This window comes from Hordeum vulgare, chromosome 3H (assembly GCF_904849725.1).
Source record: "Hordeum vulgare subsp. vulgare chromosome 3H, MorexV3_pseudomolecules_assembly, whole genome shotgun sequence".
NCBI classification, from domain to species: Eukaryota; Viridiplantae; Streptophyta; class Magnoliopsida; order Poales; family Poaceae; genus Hordeum; species Hordeum vulgare.
The window spans coordinates 393,782,715-393,804,454 of NC_058520.1; positions in this window are offsets into that span (position 1 = coordinate 393,782,715).

The following is a 21,740-nucleotide window of genomic DNA, read 5'->3' on the forward strand; positions in this document are numbered from 1 at the left end:
CCCGGATGAGATCACGGACGTCACTAGGGTTTCCGGAATGGTCCGAAAACGAAGATTGATATATAGGATGACCTCATTTGATTACCGAAAGGTTTTCAGAGTTACCGGGAATGTACCGGGAATGAAGAATGGGTTCCGGGTGTTCACCGGGGGGGCAACCCACCCCGGGGAAGCCCATAGGCTTTGGGGGTGGCGCACCAGCCCTTGGTGGGCTGGTGGGACAGCCCAAGAAGGCCCTATGCACCAAGGATAGAAAATCAAAGAGAAAAGAAAAAAAAGAGGTCGGAAAGGAGAGAAGGACTCCACTTTCCAATCCTAGTTGGACTAGGATTGGAGGAGGACTCCTCCTCCCTTGGTGGCGCAGCCCTTGGGGCTCCTTGAGCCTCAAGGAAAGCCTCCCCTCCCTCCTCCTATATATATGGAGCTATTAGGGCTGATTTGAGACAACTTTTAAGGCAGCCCGACCACATACCTCCACGGTTTTACCTCTAGATCACGTTTCTGCGGAGCTCGGGCGGAGCCCTACTGAGATTAGATCACCACCAACCTTCGGAGCACCGTCACGCTGCCGGAGAACTCATCTACCTCTCCGTCTCTCTTGCTGGGTTAAGAAGGCCGAGATCATCGTCGAGCTGTACGTGTGCTGAACGTGGAGGTGCCGTCCGTTCGGCACTAGATCGTGGGACGGATCGCGGGACGGTTCGTGGGACGGTTCGCGGGGCGGATCGAGGGACGTGAGGACGTTCCACTACATCAACCGAGTTCACTAACGCTTCTGCTGTGCGATCTACAAGGGTACGTAGATCGGAAATCCCCTCTCGTAGATGGACATCACCATGATAGGACTCCGTGCGCGTAGGAAATTTTTTGTTTCCCATGCGACGTTCCCAACAATATTGGATCCTACATATTCTCCGAAGATCTTATCGGTTGAACCTGAGTGTCAAGGATTCATATAATCTCGTATGTCATTCCCTTTGTCCTTCAGTATGTTACTTGCCCGAGATTTGATCGTCGGTATCCGCATACCTATTTCAATCTCATTACCGGCAAGTCTCTTTACTCGTCCCGTAATACAAGATCCTATGACTTACACTTAGTCACATTGCTTGCAAGGCTTGTGTGTGATGTTGTATTATCGAGTGGGCCCCGAGATACCTCTCCGTCACACGGAGTGACAAATCCGAGTCTTGATCCATACTAACTCACCGGACACCTTGAGAGATACGTCTAGAGCACCTTTATAGTCACCCAGTTACATTTCGACGTTTGATGCACACAAGGTCTTCCTCCGGTGCCAGTGAGTTATATGATCTCATGGTCATAGGAACAAATACTTGACACGTGGAAAACAATAGCAATAAAACGACACGATCAATATGCTACGTTCATAGTTTGGGTCTAGTCCATCACATGATTCTCCTAATGATGTGATCCAGTTATCAGGTGACAACACTTGCATATAGCTAGAAAACCTTGACTATCATTGATCAACTGGCTAGCCAACTAGAGGCTTGCTAGGGACATTTTTTTGTCTATGTATCCACACATGTATCTATGTTCTCATTCAATACAATTATAGCATGGATAATAAACGATTATCTCTAAACACGAAATATAATAATAACAATTTATCATTGCCTCTAGGGCATATTTCCAACAGTCTCCCACTTGCACTAGAGTCAATAATCTAGTCCTCACATCGCCATGCGATTTACATTGTAATAAATCTAACACCCATACAGTTCTGGTGTTGATCATGTTTTGCCCGTGGAAGAGGTTTAGTCAGCGGGTCTGCTACATTCAGATCCGTGTGCACTTTGCAAATATTCACGTCCTCTCCTTCCACGTAGTCGCGGATGAGGTTGAATCGTCGTTTGATGTGTCTGGTCTTCTTGTGAAACCTTGGTTACTTTGCTAAGGCAATGGCACCAGTGTTGTCACATAACAGAGTTATTGGATTTAGTGCGCTCGGCACAACTATAAGATCTGTCATGAACTACTTCATCCACACACCCTCCTTTGCTGCCTCCGAGGCAGCCATGTACTCCGCTTCACATGTAGAATCTGCTACAACGCTTTGCTTGGAGCTGCACCAGCTTACCGCACCCCATTAAGAATAAATACGTACCTGGTTTGCGACTTAGAGTCATCCGGATCGGTGTCAAAACTTGCGTTGACATAACCTTTTACCATGAGCTCTTTGTCACCTCCATAAACGAGAAACATTTCCTTAGTCCTTTTCAGGTACTTTAGAATATGCTTGACCGTCGTCCAGTGATCCACTCCTGGATTACTCTGAAACCTGCCCGCCATACTTATGGCCAAGCTGACGTCTGTTCTAGTGCACAACATTGCATACATGATAGAACCTACGGCTGAAGCATAGGGGACGGAACTCATTTATTCTCTATCGTCCGCAGTTGCTGGGCACCGAGTCTTACTCAATTTTATACCTTGTAATACTGGCAAAAACCCTTTCTTGGACTGATCCATTTTGAACTTCTTCAAAACTTTAGCAAGGTATGTACTTTGTGAAAGTCCTATCACGCGTCTTGATGTATCCCGATAGATCTTAATGCCTATAATGTAACCATCTTCTCCTAGGTCCTTCATAGAGAAACTTTTATTCAAGTAATCCTTTATGCTCTCCAAAAGCTCCACATTGTTTCCAATCAGCAATATGTCATCCACATATAATATTAGAAACGCCACAGATCTCCCACTCACTTTCTTGTAAATACAAGATTCTCCAACCACTTGTATAAACCCAAATGCTTTGATCACCTCATCAAAGTGCTTATTCCAACTCCGAGATGCTTGCACCAGTCTATAAATGGATCGCTAGAGTTTGCATACTTTGTAAGCATTCTTTGGATCAACAAAACCTTCGGGTTGCATCATATACAACTCTTCCTTAAGAAAACCATTAAGGAACGCCGTTTTGACATCCATGTGCCAGATTTCATAATTGAGAAATGCATTTATTCCTAACATGATTCGTACGGACTTAAGCATCACTACCGGTGAGAACGTCTCATCGTAGTCAATTCCTTGAACTTGTGAAAAACCCTTTGCCACAAGTCGAGCTTTATAAACGATCACATTACCGTTTGCGTTCGTGTTCTTCTTAAAGATCCATTTGTTCTGAATAGCCTTGCGGCCTTCAGGTAGTACTTCCAAAGTCCACACTTTGTTCTCGTACATGGATCATATCTCGGACTTCACGGCCTCCAATCATTTGTTGGAATCCGGGCCCACCATTTTTTCTTCATAATTCGAAGGTTCATTGTTGTCTAACAACATAATTGATAAGACATGATTACCGTACCACTCAAGAGCAGTACGTGATCTTGTCAACCTGTGAGGTCCGATAGGAACTTGATCCGAAGTTTCATGATCATCATCATCAACTTCCTCCTCAACCGGCGTCGCGATGATAGGGGTTTCCCCTTGCCCTGCGCCACCATCCAGAGGGATTAGAGGTTCGACAACCTCATCAAGTTCTATCTTCCTCCCACTAATTCTTTCGAGATAAACTGCTTCTCAAGAAAAGCTCCGTTTTTAGCAACAAACACTTTGCCCTCGAATTTGAGAGAGAAGGTATACCCAGCTGTCTCTTTTGGGTAACCTATGAACACGCACTTTTCCGCTTTGGGTTCCAGCTTTTCAGGCTGAAGCTTTTTGACATAAGCATCACATCCCCAAACTTTAAGAAACGACAACTTTGGTCTTTTGCCATACCACAGTTCGTATGGTGTTGTCTCAATGGATTTTGATGGTGCCCTATTTAAAGTGAATGCAGTTGTCTCTAATGCATAACCCCAAAACGATAATGGCAAATCGGTAAGAGACATCATAGATCGCACCATCTCTAATAAAGTACGATTACGACGTTCGGACACACCATTACGTTGTGGTGTTCCACGCGGTGTCAACTGTGAAACAATTCCACATTGTCTTAAGTGAGCACCAAACTCGAAACTCAGATATTCACCCCCACGATCAAACTGTAGGAACTTGATCTTATTGTTACGATGATTTTCAACTTCACTCTGAAATTGCTTGAGCATCTCAAACGTTTCAGACTAGTGCTTCATCAAGTAGACATAACCATATCTACTTAAATCGTCAGTGAAGGTGAGAAAATAATGATATCCACCGCGCGCCTCCACACTCATCGGACCGCACACATAGGTATGTATGATTTCCAACAAGTCACTTGCACGCTCCATTGTTCCGGAGAACGGAGTCTTAGTCATCTTGCCCATGAGGCATGGTTCGCACGTGTCAAGTGAATCAAACTCAAGTGACTCCAAAAGTCCATCAGAATGGAGTTTCTTCATGCTCTATACACCAATATGACCTAAGCGACAGTGCCACAAAAACATGGCGCTATCATTGTTAACTCTAACTCTTTTGGTCTCAATGTTATGTATATATGTATCATCGCTATCAAGATTCAATATGAACAATCCTATCAAATTGGGTGCATGACCATAAAAGATATTACTCATAGAAATAGAACAACCATCATTCTCTGACTTAAGCGAGTAACCGTCTCGCAATAAACAAGATCCACATATAATGTTCAGGCTTAACGCAGGAACTAAATAACAATTATTTAAGTTCATAACTAATCCTGATGGTAACTGAAGTGAAACTGTGCCGGCGGCGATTGCATCAACCTTGGAACCATTTCCCACGCGCATCGTCACTTCATCTTTCGCCAGCCTTCGTTTATTCCGTAGTTCCTGTTTCGAGTTGCAAATATGAGCAACAGAACCGGTATTGAATACCCAGGCACTACTAGGAGAGTTGGTCAAGTACACATCAATAATATGTATATCGAATATACCTTATTTTTCCTTGGCCGCCTTCTTATCAGCCAGATACTTGGGGCAGTTGTGCTTCGAGTGACCCAGTCCGTTGCAATAATAACACTCCATTTCAGACTTAGGTCCAGCCTTGGGTTTCTTCATCGGATTGGCAACAGGCTTGCCGCTCTTCTTGGAATTACCCTTCTTGCCTTTGTCGTTTCTCTTGAAACTAGTGGTATTATTCACCATCAACACTTGATGCTCTTTACAGAGTTCTCACTGTGCGACTTTCAGCATCACGAATAACTCGTCGGGTGACTTGTTCATCCCTTGCATGTTATAGTTCAACACAAAGCTCTTGTAGCTTGGTGACACTGATTGAAGAACTCTATTAGTGGTAGCCTCTTGCGGGAGTTCAATCCCCAGCTCATCTAGACGGTTTGAGTACCCACACATTTTGAGCACATGTTCACAGACATACGAATTCTCCTCCATCTTGCAAGCTTAGAATTTATCGGAGGTCTCACATCTCTCGATCCGGGCGTTCTTCTGAAAGATAAACTTCAACTCCTAGAACATATCAAATGCTCCATGACGCTCAAAGCGACGTTGAAGTCCCAGCTCTAAGCCATACAAGACTGCACATTAAACTACTGTGTAGTCCTCCTTACGTGTTAACCAAGCGTTCTTAACATCTTGGTCAGCCGTAGAGGGTGGTTCATCTCCTACCGCAGCATTAAGGACATAATCCTTCTTCCCAGCTTGTAGGAGCAACTTAAGATTACGAGCCCAGTCTACAAAGTTGCTTCCATCATCTTTCAGCTTGGCTTTCTCTAAGAACGTACTAAAATTCAGGGTGACTGTCGCGTGAGCCATTGATCTACAACGCAAATATTTCAAAGTGGACTTAGACTATGTTCAAGATAATTAGAGTTTAACTAATCAAATTACTTGCTAAACTCTCACTCAAAAAGTACATCTTTCTAGTCATTTGAGTGGTTCATGATCCAAATTCACTAACTCAAGTCCGATCATCACGTGAGTTGAGAATAGTTTCGGTGGTAAGAATCTCTATGCTAATCATATCAACTATACGATCCATGCTCGACCTTTTGGTCTCATGTGTTCCGAGGCCATGTCTGCACATGCTAGGTTCGTCAAGCTTAACCCGAGTGTTTCACGTGTGCAACTATTTTGCACCCGTTGTATATGAACGTTGAGTCTATCACACCCGATCATCACGTGGTGTCTCGAAACGACGAACTGTAGCAACGGTGCACAGTCCGGGAGAACACAATTTTGTCTTGAAATTTTAGTGAGAGATCACCTCATAATGCTACCGTAGTTCTAAGCAAAATAAGGTGCATAAAAGGATTAACATCACATGCAATTCATAAGTGACATGATATGGCCATCATCTTGTGCTTCTTGATCTCCATAACCAAAGCACCGACACGATCTTCTTGTCACCGGCGCCACACCATGATCTCCATCATCATGATCTCCATCAACGTGTCGCCATCGAGGTTGTCGTGCTACTTATGCTATTACTACTAAAGATACGTCCTAGCAATATAGTAAACGCATCTGCAAACACAAACATTAGTTTAAAGACAACCCTATGGCTCCTGCCGGTTGCTGTAGCATCGACGTGCAAGTCGATATTAACTATTACAACATGATCATCTCATACATCCAATATATCACATCACGTCATTGGCCATATCATATCACAAGCATACCCTGCAAAAACAAGTTAGACGTCCTTTACTTTGTTATTGTATGTTTTACGTGGCTGCTATGGGTATCTAGTATGATTGCATCTTACTTACGCAAAGACAACAACAGAGATGTGCAAATTGCTATTTAACCTCTCCAAGGACCGCCTCGGTCAAAACCAATTCAACTAAAGTTGAAGAAACCGACACCCCCTAGTCATCTTTATGCAACAAGGTTGCATGTCAATCGATGAAACCAGTCTCTCGTAAGCGTACAAGTTGTGTCGGTCTGGGCCGCTTCAATCCAACAATACCGCCGAATCGAGAAAAGACTAAGGAGGGCATAAAATCGAACATCACCATCCACAAAACCTTTTGTGCTATACTCGAGATAAAATCTACGCATGAACCTATCTCATGATGCCACTGTTGGGGAACATTGCATGGGAAACAAAAAATTTCCTACGCACACGAAGACCTATCATAGTGATGTCCATCTACGAGAGGAGATTTGGATCTACGTACCCTTGTAGATCGCATAGCAGGAAGCGTTAAGAAATGCGGTTGATGTAGTGGAACGTCTTCACGTCCCTCGAACCGTCCATGAACCATCCCACGATTCGTCCCATGATCCGTTCCGATCTAGCGTCGAACGGACGGCACCTCCGCGTTCAGCACACATACAGCTCGACGATGATCTCGGCCTTCTTGATCCAGCAAGCAAGACGGAGAAGTAGACGAGTTCCCGGGCAAAATGATGGCGCTCCGGTGGTGGTGGTGATCTACTTGTGCAGGGCTCCGCCTGAGCTCGCAGAAATCCGATCTAGAGGAAAAACTACGTCGTATAGGTTTGAGTTGCACGTGGCAATGTTGTGTCTCAAATCAACCCTAAACCACCAATACATATAGGAGGGAGGTGGAGGGCTAGCCTTGAGATATAAGGCCCTCAAGGGTGCTCCGTCCAAGGGAGGAGGATGACTCCTCCTCCAATTCGGTTTGGGAAGGAGGAGTCCTCCTCTTCCTTCCCACCTCCCTCTTTCCCTTTTTCTTTTAATTTATTTTGGTATTTTCTTATGTGGTGCCATGGGCCCCTTGGGCTGACTCCACCAGCCCACTAAGGGCTTGTGGCACCACCCTAGTGCCTTGGGCTCACTCCCGGGTGGGTGGGCCCCTCCCGGTGAACTCCTGGAACCCATTCGTCACTCCTCGTACATTGCCGGAATTGCACGAAACTTTTCGTTACCAAATGAAACCATCCTATATATCAATCTTCGTTTCCGGACCATTTCGGAAACTCTCGTTACGTCCGTGATCTCATCCGGGACTCCGAACAACATTCGGTAACCACACATATAACTCAACTATACTAAAACATCATCGAATCTTAAGTGTGCAGACCCTGCGGGTTCGAGAACTATGTAGACATGCCCCGAGGCACTCCTCGGTCAATATCCAATAGCGGGACCTGGATGCGCATATTGGATCCTACATATTCTCCGAAGATCTTATTGGTTGAACCTCAGTGTCAAGGATCCATATAATCCCGTATGCCATTCCCTTTGTCATTCGGTATGTTACTTGCCCGAGATTTGATCGTCGGTATCTGCATACCTATTTCAATCTCGTTACCGACAAGTCTCTTTACTCATTCCATAATACAAGATCTCATGACTTACACTTAGTCACATTGGTTGCAAGGCTTGTGTGTGATGTTGTATTACCGAGTGGGCCCCGAGATACTTCTCCGTCACACGGAGTGACAAATCCATGTCTTGATCCATACTAACTCAACGGACACCTTCGGAGATACCTGTAGAGCACCTTTATAGTCACGCAGTTACATTGCGACGTTTGATGCACACAAGGTATTCCTCCGGTGCGAGTGAGTTATATGATCTCATGGTCATAGGAAGAAATACTTGACACACAGAAAACAATAGCAATAAAATGACACAATCAATATGCTACGTTCATAGTTTGGGTCTGGTCCATCACATGATTCTCCTAATGATGTGATCTAGTTATCAAGTGACAACACTTGCATATAGCCAGAAAACCTTGACTATGATTGATCAACTGGCAAGCCAACTAGAGGCTTGCTAGGGACATTGTTTTGTCTATGTATCCACACATGTATCTATGTTTCAGTCAATACAATTATAGCATGGATAATAAATGGTTATCTTTAAACAAGAAATATGATAATAACTATTTATCATTGCCTCTAGGGCATATTTCCAACACCCATCTCTCCCCCGCACTTCAAATACCTCCTTATAGCCTCCAATCGACCACCCTAGTGTCCCCTTGAGCTAAAAGAGCACCGGTGCTCGAGATCGACCGAGGCGCCGCCGCGTCAGGGCTCCGTCGATCTTGGGATACACGCACACTCCGACGCTCATTCCACCTCCCGTATGACCACAATAGCTCCCTGATCCTCCTCCACCTCTTCCCCATACTTCTCCCCTCTTTGAGCGTCGTCACAAGCACCGTCCCGGAAGCCTCCGCCACGGCTTCTTTGTTGCCAGCGACTCAGGCCACCACCGTTGTCCCTTCGACCCTCATCCGAAAGGTGGGAGTGCTAAGAGTCCATTCCTCCACTCGCCCGCTATCGACATCGCCGGAGCTGTCGTCTGTGAGCCGCCCCTCCACTTTGTCCTGAGGTAGGAAACGACCCCGACCGGAGGGTCCCACCTGTCAGCGGGCGTCTCTCTCCCTCTGTCGCCTCTTAGTAGCTGGTCATAGGGCCCCGCATGTCAGGTTTGAACCTGACGGCGCACGTGCCTCGGCTGGATGGCTGGCTAGCTGGGCCGGCCAAGCTCCTGGCCGAGCCTCGCTAGTGAGCCGCCCCCTTTTTTTGTTCATTTACTGGATTTTTAAAATAAATTCCACATGATTAAATATGAATTTAAATCCAAATATTTTTCCTCCATAATTCTTGTAAAATTATGTATTATTTAATAATACTGCTTGTGTAATTTTTATAAAAACTTTCATACACATCTTCAACTTAAAACATAGTTTAAGTATTTTAACCTTTGTTAAAAAGACTTTTAAAAATATTTTTGCACTCCAAAACCAGAAACAAATATTTTTACAAATAATGTTAGTATTTTATAGAATAAGGTAACATTTTAGATGTGAGTTTGTTCTCTGTTTTTGGTTGTGGTTCTTATTATTGCTATTACTATTGCGACGAAAGATCACGTGCTTGACGAAGGACTTCGACCCGAAGACCTCGAAGACCCAGGATACCTTGCTGACCAAGACAAGCAACCCGTTGACCATGTTTGAGAAAATATTTTATGCATGCCATGTTGACTACTTTATTCCGATGCATATGATCATGATTAATCGGTAAACCCTCGGTATGGTGTTATCGATGGCTCCTCTAGAGCACTTACATTTGAGCATGACCTTATCACTTATGAGGGTCATGCGGATGAAAGTTGAAAAGTAGATAGTAGTGCTACGCATAAGATGAGCATATGCATGGTGATGGTAACACAGAGATGATTACAATTTTTTTTCCAAAAAAACCCCGTCGGGTGCCACTAATGCCCAAGGGTGATGGTGTTGAGATGGATGACCACTTGAGAAAGAAGTCGTCTACCAGGAAAGGTTTTGTGTGTGTGGTTTCGAAAATGGAATTAGATTTAAGATTTGCTGACCATCCCAACCTTACATGTGCAACCATGATTCCCTTTATGGGACTGGGCTTTATTGATTACTCTGGTCGGTGTTAGCAAAGAGCCTGCATTACTAGTGACGGGGTGACTTGGTCACTCTCGGGACGGGGTCGTGCTAGGAAGGGCGACTATGCTATTTTTACAGGTTCCGGACACACCTTTGGTCCCTGCATGGATTATATGGTCTAGAGTTGGTGCTCGTAAGACGTACATCTTGTGGGCTCGGTACCAATCGAGCGGACTCTTTATCTAGTGTCACTAGAGGAAATGGATTGTTCGGGTACTTACCTCGGGTATGTTATATACTGTGAGTTGTGAATGACACAGAAGTTTCTCGGAGCTCGTGGGTACAACACGCAACCTCTGTAGAGTGTAAATCTATTCGAATAGCCGTGTACACGATCAAGGACAGTTGAGTAATCCCACTTAAACTACGTCCAGTCATTTCCGCATAAACCAAGTGTGTGTGAGTATAAATGTTTTACACGAGAAAGTGATTAATGTGAGTCAAGTTTGGTGACTTGGCATGGAGGGTGAAGAGGAAGTGTTCAACCCTCGAGGCATATATGTTGATATTTGTAACCTGTTGTTATGGTTACCTACTACCCTGCGATGCATGATCATATAAGCACTTGACCACGTTACTGCATTTTAAGGGAAAACCTGCTTTCCGCAAAGGCTGCATACTAGAGATATATCATGTTGCATTACGTCCTTGTTCCACATCATGGGTTGCTTGCGAGTACATTCAAAGTATTCATTGTCTTGCCATTGGTTATTTTATTTGACCATACATTGAAGAACCGGAGTATGAAGAACAATTCGTCATCAGAGACGAACATGCGAACTAGGACGCTTCCCAGTCAGAATGCGTGTAAGTTAAGGCTGATGGTAGGGGTTCACGTTTTCAAGCAAGATTTCCGCTATTAGTTGAGTTGGTGTGATTGGCCTTTATGGCCCTATCTATGTAATACTTGACCATAATGGTCATTATCTGTTTCAGACGTTATTCATGGATGTAAGACTCTTGTTATTCAGTATCTATGTGTTCAGTGAGCATTGATTTGTGGGATCACTGTACACATTTATTCGGTGATCTCGACTCGTAAGTCGGGGTCCCCATAGATATCCTGCCCGGCCGGCCTAAAAAAGCCCGACTCGACCTGACCTGACCTTACCCACGGGTCGGGCCTCGACCTAAGATCTGGGCCCAATAGCCAGATCGGGCTGGGCTTGGGCCTCATATTTTGGAAATTTAGGGAAGGGCCCAGCCCAACGGCCTGAGGCCCGATGTGATTTTCTTCTCATGGGCCGGGCTTCGGCCTCAAATTCAGGCCCGACGGTCGGGCCGGGGCGGGCTCGGGAGTGGGTTTTTTGCCACTAGCTTTGTCAGGCCAGGCCCAAAGCCCGGCTCGACACGTGGTATAGCCATGTATAGTTGAGGGAGAGCAAGTACTTGGACAGTGCTCCTTCGAGAGTCTCCTAACAATTACGCTCATGTGTCGCCATTTGGCGTGTTCTCACCCATTTCCACGTGTCGCGCTCAGAACATTTTCTTTGGATTTTTTATTTTTCCGCACGCATTTTATGGTTTTTAGGTGAGTTTTTTGTTTTTACCGGTGTTCCGGGCCTTTCTTATCTTTTGGAAGAAAAAATGCAAAATAATTGCATGAAAAAACATATTTTTAAAGCACGGTTTTTCTTACACCAGATTCATGAATTTGCTTTCGCGAGAGGTACGTCCATGCCTCTTAAAAACACATTCTTTTTATTTCTCGTGATGCACAATTGTGCTCCTGTAAGAGAAACGAATTAGATTTCATGAGAGGCACGACCGTGCCTCTTGAAACAAAAAAATGTGTTTTCTATTTTTTTTTCTTTGATAAAGGCCCGGTTTTGCTTTCTCGAGAGACACGGTTTTGCTTGCGCGAGAAGCACGTCCGTGCATCTCGAAAACGAAAAAAATGTGTTTTTGTTTTTTTTCTTTCGTAAGAGAAACCGTTTTGCTTCCACGAGAGGCACAACCATGCCACTCGAAAACGAAAAAACATGTTTTTTGGTTTTTTCTTTCGCGAGAGAGGCACGACTTTGTTTCAGCGAGAGACACGATTGTGCCTCTCAGAAACAAAAAAAATATGTTTTTTTCTTCCGCGAGAAACACAGTTTTTTCATCGGTTTTTTCGTGAAAAAAAAGTTCGCCGAAACATATCAACACGAGATCTAATTTTAAATATCTCGATGCGAGAAATGCATCGACGAAAACGATTTGAGTTTTGAACGGACGGTTTTATAGATAAAATATTTTAAAAATACGGTTCTACGGAAAAAGAAAATTCTGAGGTGCCACTTATGCAAATATGGTAGGTTTTTTGTACTTCTACAAATGGCACAGATGCACACATGCAAATTTATGAAAATTTTCACGTGCCACTTATGAAAATTCTCAGGTCTCATGTACTTCTACAAATGGCACACATGCAGTGTGCCATTTATCACAATATGGAAAAATGGAAGTAATTTTTAAAAGAAATATTCTTTAATTAATGACTTTGGTGTTGAGGGCATTCATGTGTTTACAGAAAAATTGTGCTGGATGGTCTGACGGAAAGCTTGCGTTGAATGACCTTGTGTTTTGACGGAAAACATATTGATCCGTGCGTGTTGATGGCATGTAGAAGTACATGCCCCTGTGAGTGGTGTGAGTAAATAGAGGCCAAACAATCTTTTAAGTTAACACACATAGATATTTAAGCTATGGGGTTGAAAGTTCCGGCATCTAAGAGCAACTTCAACGCACCTAAGCAAACTGTACACCTGTCGTCCGTTTCAATTCAAATGGCACAAATTATGACTTAACGCGGTGACGCAAACGAACAATCATCCGTTTTTTGCCCACGTACTATCTATTCCAGGTCCAAATTAAATCGTTTACATTTGTACGTACATTACACGGGGACGCACGTCCGCCCTTATCCTCCTTAGGTCCGTCAATCGATGGCTCATCCACCTTATTCCCTCCTTCCCTTTCCCAAAAACCCTTCGACCTCGCTCGTCATGGTTGACGAGACAAACCCCCGCTGTCCCCGTTGACAAGCCCCCGATCCGTCCGCTAAAAAACACCGCCGCCTAAGAAGGACCCTACGGAAGCGTAGTGGGCCGTTCAATCAGCCAAGAGAGATAGCTGGAGGCGGATATGCAAACGAAAAAGCTCGAGATATAGGCGATCAATGCCAACACCAAAGTAAAAGAAGTGGCATTCGCTTGCACGATGAAGAGGAAGATCATGACGATGAACTTAAGCACCGTATCTCAGAGAAATATGACTTGATTTGAGAAGATGCAAAAGATATGTCAAAACTTAATGGTTGATCTATGACCAAGAGGGTGTTATTTCTTTATATGTCGTTCAGTGTGTTGGTATGACTACGACCAAGATGTGTGGATGAATTACCATCTTTTTGTATTAACTATTATACCGACCACTGACATATACGTCTGCATGTATGCCATCCCCTCGTATGTCCGTCGGCAAGAACCATGAATGTTGTTATGGCTGTTGGTATAAACTCTGGCCGCTGGTCTTTTTAAAATTTACATTACTTTGACTGGTTGGACGCACCGGTTGGTCACATACGGATAGCGGTCGTCAAGCTGATGCAAACGGACAAATCGTGTGTTCGGATGATGTGTTCAGATGTAAAGCCTCGTGCTGAAAAAACTGTGTTTATTGTGGGCGCCCAACCACTCCGGGTGCTCCAGCGAAAGCGAAAAAAATTCGCACGTGGCATAAACGATTCAGCGTGCGGGGCGAAAAGGCTACGCGCTGGACAGCGAGAACTCGCGCGCGTCGTCTACCCACCACTGGATCCAGCCGCCCGAGCCGCTGCCCGCGCCACCTCATTTGCTCCGGCGACCCGAGGGCGCTTCCCCGGCCTATCCCCGCGCCGCCGCTGTTTCCTCCTTCTCCCTCTAGTCGCCGCCGCCCCTCGTGCGCCCCAATCCTGCGATGAAGAGCGCTCGGCCGCCCACTGCCGCTCGGCGCCCACAAGGTGTTCGACAAAACATTTGCCAGGTATGTATTGCTTCAAGTTCAATGAATTTGGTGCATGCTTTTTGTAGTTTTTATATACTAGTTTAATTTTATTATTGTAGATGAATTCATCATATGATTCTTCTGAAGAATAATGTGATATTGAAGAGGAGGAGGACCTTGCAATGATCCTAGCTATGCACATCTATAAAAAACCAAAGCACGGTGGTTCAGTTATGGGTCGGCAGAAAATTTGGAGGGATAAGATCGATGCCGACAACAGATTGATGATGCACTGTTTTGTGGATAATCCCGTGTACCCCGAGTCGTACTTCCAGTGCCGGTTTAGCATGAGCACCGAGTTGTTCAGGCGCATTGCAGAGAAACTGGCGAGTCATGATCGATTTTTTTAGCAGAGTAGGAATGCCGTCGGAGAACTCGGGCATATCACCTTTCAAAAGGTGACAACCGCTTTGCGTATGTTGGCATACGGTATTCCGGCTGATCTAGTTGATGACCACTTGACCATGGATGAGAGTCAGGCCATCATATGTGTCAAGCGCTTTGCAGTCGGAATTCTGCAAGTGTTTGGCCCGAAGTATTTGAGATCTCCCAATGCTGAAGACGTTGCAAGGCTATTGGAGATGAACAAAGATCATGGGTTCCCATTTATGCTGGGCTCAATAGATTACATGCATTGGAGTTGGAAGAACTGTCGTAAGGCATGGCATGAGCAATTCCACGGCCAGAAAAAGTTTCCACTATAATCCTTGAAAGGGTAGCTGATCAAGAGACTGGGATTTGGCATGCTTTATTTGGAATGCCTGGATCTTTGAATGACATCAACGTTGTACCACTCATGAATAAGATTGCAAATGGTGAACTGCCACTGATGGAGTTTGTAGCAAACGGTCATACATACAACGATGGCTATTATCTTGCGGATGGCATCTACCCAAAGTGGCAAACATTTGTGAAGCTGTTCAAAAAAAACAAAAGGTAAGAAAAATCTTGATTTCCACAATGCTTAGGCGGCGGCTCTGAAAGATGTGAAGAGAGCTTTTGCGATTATGCAAACCCAGTTTGCTATTGCGAGAGGACCGGCTAGATTTTGGAATCAAAAGATGTTTCGGTACATCATGCATGTTTGTGTGATCATACATAAAATGATCATCGAGAATGAGTGTGGTCAAGATTTAGACTACTCTCAGTATAAGCTCTTGGGACATCCCGTGCGAGTGTATCTTCGGGCTGCGAGTGTGGCTCGTTTTGTTGCCTTCTATCAATGCCATTCGACGTGCCAAACGCATGATGATTTTTAGAAGGATCTAATCAAGGAGTGGTGGACATGGAATGGCCAACAAAATGAGAATGGTGATTTGTATGTTTGATGTTGTGCGTTTGATGTTGTAGTGTCGAACTATTTATTGTTGACTTTTGTGAAAAATAGAACAGTTTATTGTTGATTATTTTTTATTTGTTTGATCGTTTAAAACTCGTTTGTAGTCTTGTATGTTGTTTGTGCTGGGCGCGTTATGTATTTTTGCAGCGTCTGCTGAAGTAGCGTGTGCGTGTAATATTTTATGGCGTACTCCGACATGCTATAATTTATTGTTTCGATGTTGTAAACTGTTTCTGTTGGAGATGTTCTCACGTGAAGAGGTGTCCAACAGTGCAGCTCTGACTCGTGATGTGCAATGTCACCCCCTAAGACCAAGCGTAGGACATAAGTGCGCATGCACGAACGAACGGATCGGGTCAACAAACGATACTAGTATTCGCCAAAAAAAAAAAAAAAAAAAAAAAAAAAGGATACTAGTGCTGCACATACGCCATTGCGTGTGTAGTATCTTGGCGGCTCGGCCGCAGCAGTACAGTACCGTCGGATCGACCCCCTGTGTCGCGAAATTTCCCGGCACCCCATCAGTATCACATCACTGGCTGGGCACATCCCCGTCCGTCCCTCCTTGTACCTGGCCTCTTGCCGCTGCAGAGAATCCTGACGTCTCATTATTCGCCTCCAATGAATGGCCGAACCAATAGTTCCCTTCGTGTAATAGAAGCAACTCCAACCACGTGACCTAAACACACGCATAATTTGTTCATACTTTTATTCGTTTGAACCGGTTTAATAGTCATTTATTTTTGCTTTTATAATTAGATCGACGTTTGCGTTTAATGTGGTCATGATTTTTTTAACGGCATAAAAAACATAATAAATATTTTAAAAATATAAAAAATATTAATTAAACATTAATGCTGATAGTCTCATGAGTCCACATTGCATTAAAAAGAAATTTTAAGTAAGCTAAAAATGAGGAGGCGCCCTGCCTAGACGTCCTCCTCGTCGTCGTCGTTGGGGCCGGTGAGGTCGAGAGCGTCGGCGCCGGGCCAACCTAGGGGAAGGCAGTCTCCCACGTGGCGGCAATGTTGTTCGCCGGTGGCTATACCGACGCTGGCTAAGCAGCACGACGCTCCTCCTCCACAGCTTCGGCCTCATGCTCCAGCTGCTCGAGCCGCTGGGCCTCTACACTCCTCCACCAGCCGCCGCTGCCGCTAATGCTCCACATAGGCTGCCTCCAGCTCAGGCATCGCACCCAATCACACGGGTGGCTCGCTGATCCACTCGTGCACCACCCCGTCCAAGACATATTGCTCGGGCTTGTCGGTCGGCAACCCTAGCTCGGCCTTGGCGAGGTATGGCGACACCAGCGGCGGCACGATGTAGTCGCCACCAGCGGAACGTTCCATGGCCTCCGCCATCCGTGCGTGGTAAGCCGCCGCCTCCTCCTCCTCCTTGAGGCGCGCTTCCTCCTTGTTTGCACGCAGGATGGCCGCCAGCGCATTCTAGTACGCGGCCTCTGCCTCCTGGTCCTCTTCACGCACAACGAGGGGCGGCGGTGGTCTAGCCGCCATGTCGCGAATGCCACGCTGGCGCTGCTCCTCGTGTTCCCACGCAAACCAAGCCTCCCATTCAGGTGAGTCTACAATGTACACGGGGTTGCGCGGCTGCTCTGGCGTTAGCTGCTGCCGCCGGCGCCTCACCTCCTCCGCATGCGCCCAGGCCGACCGCGGCACCGCTAGCACTTGGATCCTCTTTCGATACAAATGCTAGTTGTGCGGCGGCGTGATGTCGGGATAGGGGACGCAGTGCGGTGCACGCAATACCACCTTGCCTGGTGCATTGATACACAGATCCGTTGCCAAGGCGGACGGGGACACATCGACGAGGGGAGTGCATGGACATGGACGGCGGGGGACTTACCATTGTCTTTGCGAGAGCTCGAGCCGGAGAAGAAACCCATGATGGTGGTCAGGGCTTGTCACTGATGGAGGAGCAGCGGGTGGGTAGATGGGGATGACTTTCTAGAAGAGGATGAGGTCGACCCCCCCCCCGCACACGTAGAGATTAAAAAAGGAAACCTAGGGTCGCTGGCGCATGGGCCCGTGGTGGGCGGTCGTCGTTAATAAAGACACAACTGGTTATTGACCAAGCGCCACATGTGGACAGGGGCGGACATGAGGGGGTGATAACCCACTAGTATATGGGATCTCAATAGTTTTTGAGGGTAGAGTATTCAACCCAAATTTATAGTTCAGCACAAAGGGAGCCAAAGAATATTTGTAGGTATTAGTAGCTCACTTGTCAATTCAACCATACTTGGAGGTTTAGTATCTATAGCACACTGATCAAAACCATAGTAATATGATAGTTTTGATAGTAGTAGTAACAGTAGGAGCAGTAACGGTAAGACTGATAGAAGTTTTGTAGGATTTGTAACAACAATAACAACAGTAGTAACTTAGCAAGAACAATATGTGGAAAATTCGTAGGCACTGAATCAGTGATATTGCTGGATGATATACATCATGGATTAGTCATAACATAGGGCGACATAGAACTAGCTCCCATTCGTCGATATACTGTAGGAATGTATTCCGTAAATAGTCATACGCGCTGATGGAAAAGAACTTGCATGACATCTTTTGTCCTACCCTCCCGTGGCAGCGGGGTCCATAAGAAAATTAAGAGATATTAAGGCATCCTTTTAATATAGAACAGGAGCAAAGAATTAACACATAGTGAATACATGAACTCCTCATACTACGGTAGTCACTGCAAAGAATTGCAATTATTGTCACATTTGGGTATGTGGAATCTAACACGTAGTAGGTGCATATGACTTGCAAGATCGTATCAAGAACATAGATATAATGGTGAAAACATAAACGGTTCCAATATGAAATCATGGCACTCGGGCCCTAGTGACAAGCATTAAGCATGGCAAAGTCATAGCGACATCAATCTTCGAACATAGTGGATACTAGGGATCAAGCCCTAACAAAACTAACTCGATTACACGAGAAGTCTCATCCGGCTCATCACCGACCAGCAAGCCTACGAAGGAATTACTCATTCCCGGTGGGAGCATCATCGAATTGGCGATGAAGGAGGGTTGGTGATGACGAAGACTGAAGATTCCCGTCTTCGGAGCCCCAAACGAACTCCAGATCTTCCCTCGTGATGAAGAACACGAATCGGCGGTGGTACCATATCATGAAACGTGATGAATCTTCCTCTCATATTCTTTCTCCAAAAATAGGATTTCATAGTGTTGGAGTTATGGTTAGCGGAGCCCCGAGGGCCCCACTACCCACCAGGCCGCGCTAGGGGGGGGGGGGTGGCGCGCCCTGGTGCCTAGTGAGCGCGTGGGGCCTCCCCTCCATTGTATCTTAGTTCTAGTATTTTTCTTTTATTCCATAAAAAATCTCGAGACAGTTTCATACGATTTCGAGAACTTCTACTTCTGAACAAAAACAACACCATTAGCGTTAGTCCGGGTTAATTTCATTAAAATCAAGCAAATTAGAGTCCAAAACAAGAGCAAAAGCGTTAGGAAAAGTAGATACAATGGAGATGTATCGACTCCTCAAGCTTAATCCATTGTTTGTTCTCAAGCAATTCAGTTGACAAACTCAAAGTGATAAAGAAAAACTTTTACAAACTCTTTTGTTCTTGTTTACATATACATGCTTAGAGACCACCCATGTTTTCAGCATAAATCTTGACTAACCATATCAGCAATAACCCTTAGAAACTTTATTAGCTCATATCAATGACATAACCAACTAGCAATAAATAATAAGATAAATCAAACACTAACACTTTGTAAAATAGTCCTCATATAATATGACAACAATGGTATCTCACTAGCCCTTTCTAAGACCGCAAAACATAAATGCACAACACCTCCAAAGTTCAAGTAGCAACTAGACATTGTAATTCATGGTAGAGAAGATCCAGTCATGCCGCAAACAACGTTTAACTAGACACAAAGCATGAGGATGAAACCAGTGCTCTCATGTTTGGTACTTATTTTAGAAGGTGATGACTCAAAGTAAAAATAAAATAACGTATAAGTAAGGAGAAGGTCCCTTTGCAGAGGGAAGCAGGGATTTGCAGTGGTGCGAGAGCTCACAGCAAAAGTGAGAGATGAATTGATTTGGGAGGTACACCCTTCCTGTCAACGCGAACAAGATTTATTGGTATCTTCCTGATGACCCACAAGTGTAGGGGATCTATTGTAGTCCTTTCGATAAGTAAGAGTGTCGAACCCAACGAGGAGCAGAAGGAACTGACAAGTGGTTTTCAACAAGGTATACTGTGCAAGCACTGAAATTATCGGTAATAGATAGTTGTGTGATAAGATGATTCGTAGCAAGTAGCAAGTAGCAAGTAAAAAAGGTGCAGAAGGTGTCCCAATCCCTTTTGTAGCAAGGGACAAGCCTGGAAAACTCTTATATGAGGTGAAGCGCTCCTGAGGACACATAGGAATTTCTGTCAAGCTAGTTTTCACCATGTTCATATGATCCGTGTTCGCTACTTTGATAGTTTGATATGTGGGTGGACCGGTGCTTCGGTGCTGCCCTTACTTGGACAAACATCCCACTTATGATTAACCCCTCTCGCAAGCATCCGCAACTATGAAAGAAGAATTAAGACAAAGTCTAACCATAGCATTAAAGTAGTGGATCCAAATCAGCCCCTTACGAAGCAACGCATAAACAAGGGTTTAAGCTTCTATCACTCTAGCAACCCATGATCTACTTATTACTTCCCAATGCCTTCCCCTAGGCCCAAATAATGGTGAAGTTTTATGTAGTCGACGTTCACATAACACCACTAGAGGAAAGACAACATACAACACATCAAAATATCGAACGAATACCAAATTGACATGACTACTTATGGCAAGACTTATCCCATGTCCTCGAGAACAAAAGTGACTACTCACAAAGCATAATTATGTTAATGACCAGAGAGGTATTGAATAGCATTAAGGATCTGAACATATGATCTTTGATAAGTCTCCAACGTATCTATAATTTTTGATGGTTCCATGCTATTATCTTGTCAAACTTTGGATGTTTTGTATGCCTTTTATATCTTTTTTGGGACTAACTTATTAATTCAGTGCCAAGTGCCATTTCCTATTTTTTCCGTGTTTGTGACCCTTTTCAGAGGAGAATATTAAACGGAGTCTAAACGGAATAAAACTTCCGAAAAGATTTTTTCCGGAACAGAAGATACGCAGGGGGCGTGAGAACCGAGGCAGAGGCCACCAGGGGAGGACACAAGCCCCCTAGGCGCGGCCAAGGGGGCGCCTAGCAGGCTTGTGGGCCCCCTGTGGCTCGTCTGCCCTACTTCTTCCGCCTATAAATCCCCGAAAAATCCAAAACCACGGGAGAGATGTACGGAAATACTTTTTCACCGCCGCAAGCTTCTGTCTGCGCAAGATCCCATCTGGGGCACGTTCTCGTGCCCTACCGGAGGGGGGATTCAGATTCGGAGGGCTTCTTTATCAACACCATTGCCTCTCCGATGATGCGTGAGTAGTTCACCATAGACCTTTGGGTCCATAGCTAGTAGCTAGATGGCTTCTTCTCTCTCTTGGATCTTCAATACAAAGTTATCCATGATCTTCATGGAGATCTATCCGATGTAATCTTGTTTTGCGGTGTGTTTGTCGAGATCCGATGAATTGTGGATTTATGATCAGATTATCTATGAATCTTATTTGAGTTTCTTCTGATCTCTTATATGTATGATTTCATATCCTTTTAAGTCTCTTCGAGTTGTGGGTTTTGTCTGGCCAACTTGATATATGATTCTTACAATGGGAGAAGTGCTTGGTTTTGGGTTCATACTGTGCGGTGACCTCACGAAGTGACAGAAGGGGTAGCAAGGCACGTATCGTGTTGTTGCCATCAAGGGTAAAAAGATGAGGTTTACATCATTGGTTTGATTTATCCCTCTACATCATGTCATCTTGCTTAAGATGTTACTCTGTTCGTCATGAACTCAATACACTAGATGCATGCTAGATAGCGGTCAATGTGTGGAGTAATAGTAGTAGATGCAGACTGTATCGGTCTACTTGTCTCGGATGTGATGCCTATATGTATGATCATTGCCTTAGAT